Source organism: Corvus hawaiiensis, chromosome 2, assembly GCF_020740725.1.
Source record: "Corvus hawaiiensis isolate bCorHaw1 chromosome 2, bCorHaw1.pri.cur, whole genome shotgun sequence".
NCBI classification, from domain to species: domain Eukaryota; kingdom Metazoa; phylum Chordata; class Aves; order Passeriformes; family Corvidae; genus Corvus; species Corvus hawaiiensis.
The window spans coordinates 42,343,419-42,349,418 of NC_063214.1; positions in this window are offsets into that span (position 1 = coordinate 42,343,419).

Genomic DNA, 6,000 nt, shown 5'->3' on the forward strand with positions numbered 1-6,000 from the left:
CTCCTGTGACCTTTTTAAAATCTGTTGGCAGGGATAAAAAATCATATTCGCACCCAATATTTCCCTCAAAGTGGGACTGTAATGTAGTCTGTTCCCATAGCTGTGGCTCATCTCTTGACCTCCAGCTTCCCACATAATCTAGTTCACTCCTTCTCCTGCTTGATGCCCCAGAGACATCTGCTGTGGCTCTGGGGAGCACTGGGTGAATCTCTGCTCACATATCCGAGTGTCTTGTACTCCCTAAGTACCTCTATCAAGATTGTGTCTTCCTTGCCTGCAGGGGTAGCCACAGAACAGCAAAAGAAAAGGCCACCCCTCCCTGCTTCCGAAGCTGTCATCCCCGAGCACTTGTCTCTGCTCACCCGTGCTGCAGCCTGTGACTAATAGCAGTGGGCTGCTGCTCGGCGCTGCGCATCAGGGCAGAGCTGAACCCTCCCCTGCCATGCCTGGGGGCAGCACAGTGCTAAAGGTGGTCTAAACATTTCCTACGATATTATCAGCCTATCCTGCAAGCCACAGTGAATGCAGCAATGCAGGGAAATACACTAAATACACACTGCAACTGTCGGCTTTAAGGATAACTGGATTCCTAGAGGTAGGGAAAAGGTACCAAAACAAATCTCTGGCTCTCACTTGATGTGATGTCTACTGTTGAAAGTACTGATAATCAGGAAACTATTCTGCTGCATCAATATGCTTGACAAGCTGAAAAATAGCTGCAAAATTTCATGAATATTTCTGTGTAAATTGCATTTAAATTAATGTCAGTGCTTCCCCTTGTAGATTATGAATTAGCAACTATTCTTCTGTTAATGTAAATTTAACTTCTTGTTGTTGTTCTTTGCTTTTGTACCAGCTCTATTCCAGTAGAAACTGAAGTGCAAACTTCAGAAGGATGCTTCTCAAAGCGTCCAGATGGCAACAATAATTATTTATTATCTTTAGCTACCATGATTATGTTGCCCAATCTGTGATATTGTAAATCAGTTTTCAGATGGTCACAGGAGTTGTAGCAAGTTTTGTGAAAAACATTGCTCGATATATGTTTGTTCAGAAGGATTGAACCAGAGCACTGCAGCTCTTTCAACATAAGTAAATCAATGTGGAAGTGTAGATCTAAAAGGGACTCTGAGTGTGGAGAGACCAGCGTGGTGGGATGCACGAAGTGAGGAATACATCATTCATGTGGCACAGAGTCTAGGTTTCTCTGAAATCCACACTCCCAAAGTGGGTTCAGTCAAGAGCTGTGCTATTTTCTTTTACTGGAACCAACCTAAAGTGTAAAATGAAAGAAATCTCTTCTTTGGGCTAACGCAAACGCATGACATTCAACTGTAGCACCACTGATATTGTGAAGTGAGGGTTCAGCCCTAGCGCAATTTGTGAAATTTGCGTATTTTTATTACAGGCTTGCAAAGGTTTTGCCCTCCAGAGTTTATTTTTCCCCTTAACCTAATTCTATCCAATCTGTCATCTTTTCTTAGTAACGTTCTGAGGCCACAATTTTTTTTCTTGCTGAAAATATTATCTCTAAGTGTTCTATATTTGCAGGGTAATGGTGACATTGGAATGAAAGGAATGACACACTGATTTTTAGCAAGGCTTTCATAAATTGTCTTCTTAGATTTATGATGTGTCACTTGATTTACAGCACTCCTGTTTTTGTGGATGCTGTTATCTGTTAACATTTCTACAATAGCCCTCTTTTTTTTTTTTTTGACTTCTCAAAGGCTAAAGTAACACATCTTTACATTCATATTTTTAAATTTGGATAACATGATAGTCACAATTGCTGACTCCTAATAAGAACAGAGCTTGTTTTCCAAGATACCATTTTATCTTGAGTCCCCTATTTGTTCGTCTTACAGCTACTATGGGGAAAAAATTATGTTTAAATTTTAAAGGTTCCAAAACTTACTCTGACAAATAAATCTGTCTTTTGGTGCTCCCAGAATTGCTCCTCAGTTTGATGTATTTTAGATTCCTTAAGGTCTCCAGACTTTTTTCCAGAAGATGATCAGTGGTCAAAGGTGCTAAGCTTCTATTTTCTCAAGGCATGAAGGGTGAATTTGTTTTTTTCTATAATGAGCTCACTATAGTATCTTGATTGGGGGTAGTTCAAGGAATTTTCCTTCACAATCTTTCTGGCTGTGCATTTATGGCAATTAAGAATCTATTTATGGTCCAGAGCATTTTTCCCCACGCTGAAGTATATGAATGCTGCCCAAGTGAGTGCTCCTCCTGCCTGTGTGCATTACTGGGGGCTGGTCTTGCCATCATCGAGGGTATATTAATAGATGACATTCTCCTTCCTGCTGAGGGGAAGAAAAGTGATGATTCAGATAACTGTTACAAACTCACAGGAGGCCCTTCAGGTTCCACAAGGCTCCAGTTTGCCTTTTGTCCATCACTGGCCAATACTTGTCAGTGGAAAACTTGTCTTCTTAGCTGACACGTGGTGTCACCTACCCAGGCCCATGCTGCTCAGTGAGAAAGGTGTTCCCTTCCCTCATGGTACCCATGAAACGTATGTATAAAGTTTTAGAGGAAGGCACGGGACTGTTTTCAAAGCCTGCTGGGAGAAGGAATGTAATGCTTTGTTGTTTGCCAGTTAATGGGCAATTTCTTTCAACAATAGAGAAATATGGAAGTACAGACATGGCAGGAATATATTACAGTAGTATTAAAAAAGGGGTTACTACATTTAAAAGCAGATATACAGAACTAACTGAAAACCATGAAACTATTTCTGTATTAGATTGACTCCAAGGTGAGGTCTGTTTCAGGTGACCAACTGCTACACAGTGGCAAAATCCTCAGGTCAGCTATTGCCTTTATTGTTCAGGAACAAGCACCATGGTGGGCTGGCTTGGTCCTTTGTAGATGAACCACCTGCACGGCTATCTTTGATCCCTTCCTTCACAGCTCCATGGTACTTAGGCTGGTCCAACACTAGGAATGTGATGTAACCAACAACTTTACAAATAATCCTAAGCATGTACAGTGTCATAGCCACAGTTCTTGACTTCAGACTTCCTGTTGTTCCTCTTTTTTTGAGCACACTGCAATATAACAAGTGGGAAATGTGTAAGGCAGTGAGCTACAAGGTGAACACTTCATGTGACTTGGTCTGTATTTTCCTTTTATTCCCTCTTAGTTTGAGGTCCATTAGGCTATTTTCCCATGTAATCTAAGACTGAAGATATTACGGTTTGTGGGTTTTTTTCCCCTTCCCTTACTGTGAGTATGTTTCCTAGTAATTTAAGAAATTTTCCACAACCTTGACAAGTGTCATGAGAGGTTTTTACCCCCTAGTTCATTAGGTAGCCACGGTTAGGCCTTCAGTGATATAGCCTAGAGTTGTGTGCATGTAGGAGAGCCAAGAAAGTGAGCAAAGCTGATTGTAAGAAATGCCAGTGATGTGCCTCATGTTCTCCCTGCTCTTGCATGAACACAGATGATTTCTGCTGTGATTTGGGATCATGTATGTCTTGGGCAGATGTCACATGGGGATCAAAACAAGGATAAACAAGATGCTTCAGACAGCACTGCTGAGGGAAAAGAACAATAAATGCTGCCCATGCTAAAAAAAGAAAAAGGAGAAAAATCTATTTCATATTATCTTGAGACTGTTGGCTAAAAGAGCTTACATTTAAGGCCTGGCTTGTAAAGATATATAGCAACACCTGTTTTTGCAAAGCCCTTGACTATAGACAAAGCGAAAAGCTGCTACCCGTATGACAACAAGGGCTCCATGTACAAAATAGCAAGGCTTTTTCGGACCAGATCGGGCACATTACCAGTTACTTTGCTGGCAAGAATGATGAAGAAAGATGCAGCATAGAATTTGCCACTGAAGATGATAGTTTGTCTAACTTTATTCCTTGAATCTTTTACTGGAATCTTCTTAAGCTCTGATTTAGGAACGTAGTGACCTCTCTTGAGACTTTGGCTGCTGCTCTTATCCTTTGCGGCTATCCTCTCTATCTCTACTGCCAGGCTAGGTAGAAGCAGTGAAGGTGATTTTAGAAAGCCATGATGTTGGCTGTGGCCTTTGCATGTCTTTTTCATGAGTATTAGAGCCATCCATATCCTGAGTGGAGAGGGGAGGTGGAAATCTCTAAGCCTTCTCAGCTATCCTAAAAGATAAGATCACTGAAATATTTAATGATAAATGCTGTCTGTGTACTGTTTTAAAGATGTTGTGCCTGTTCAGTTCACTTCCACTCTTTTATAATTTTCTTTAAATCTTAATTTTGTATTTCTAGTTATTTTCTGAGGCAGAGGAACACAAGAAGTCTATGGTGGAAATAAAACCTGGAAGGAAGAAACACTGTTCCTGAAGAGCCAGGGGTATCTTGTGCTTCTGCCAGGGTGCAAAGGATACACTAATTTCAAAGTTTGCCAGCGGGGGCTCAGAACTTTCTTGAGGGAAAGAAAAACATCCCCTAAAGACAAAACCCTTTAGACAATTCTTTTTCTCCCCACTTCATTTAGAGAAAACAACTGAGGTGCAGTAATGGCAAAGTCTGACACAGCTGAGAGCAAACCTGTGCATGGTGATTGGAGGGAAAACACAAGAACCAGGATTGTCTTTTAATTTGTCCATTGCCTGAGGATGAAAGAAAGCTGCTATCAGTCACAAAGTGCAAAGGAAGATATTCTAGTGTGCTTGGGACTGCAAAAGGAACTCTTTTATCTCTTCAGTGATCTATGAGTAATTTCTGAAATAAAACCTCCAAGTCACCTGCAAAGCCAATTTCAGAGAGAACAGTAGCAAACATTTCTTCTAGGAGTTCTGGAGGAAAAAAAAGAAAAAAAGGAAAGAGAAAAAAAATTATTCCTGCCCTTTATTTTTCTTGGTATTATCTGCTGTACAAATGTCATTAAGTGACATTTTTCTCCTACAGGCCATCCAGTATATATAAGGATTATTATTCTCTCCTTCTCTCTTCCACTGAAAAACAGATAGTGGCTGACAGTTAATGAGGGGGACTCTAATCTGACGGCACTATGAAAGCTACTGACAGAAAAGATCTTGATAGTGGCATAAGAAATTCCTTCTATCTCAGACTACCATTAAGGTGCCTGTCTGCAGCTGGGAAGTCAGGATATTCTCCTCTAATCGAAGCTCGTTAGATTTGTATCCTCTTGTACTTCTGCAACTTCTTTAAGAGGAAAACTCAAAACAGCTGTAGGGAAATAAGAAAATAAATGCGTTCAAAATATAAGGACCTACTAAGATTAAATTCATAAATGGGAGTTTGTTGCCATTGTTCTGTGCTCAACAATTAAGGTGCATTTTGCTTTCAGTTGCAGCATTATCTCCAAGTTACTCCACATGCATATATATGGGTATAGAAATGGAAAATTCTCTGTGGGAGGTACTGAATATCATGTGAGACTTTCCGAACCGAGGAACGTGGTGTGTAAATTTACATGACAGACAGCCTCCTCACGATCTTAGATAGCACAAGCTGTTCTGGATAACTTGCTCTAGACCATGTGGCATGAACAGAAACTATCCCCTCAGCCTCAGCCCTGTGCCTTCAACCCCAGGGGACCGCTCTGTGGGACAGGTATTGACATTTCTCCGAGGTGCCCCCTAAGTGTTTCAGAGCAGAAGTTTACTCTAAATACTTGCTCAGGATTTTTACTTTGGTGTGCTCAGTCCTATGGTTTTAAACTATGAAAACTCTGCACACTACTGGTGCTGGAGACAGAAGTTTCTGACTGATGAAGGGCAGAAGATGAATGTCAACAGTTTGGACACAGTTTCTTGCTGAGCACACGCAATGATTTAACTTCTGACTTCTACTGTGCTTGAAGAAGGGGTTAATGCAGACCTATACTGGAGGCTGTGAGAAAGGCAGTGGTGGGAAGTGCAGTAAATGAAATGTGACCAGAGAAGTTAAAATGAAGATTTGTTTTCAGATAGTCCAGCACTGAAGAATTTTAGTATGAAGTTTGTTACTTGTTCAGTCTTTATTGAACTTTTCC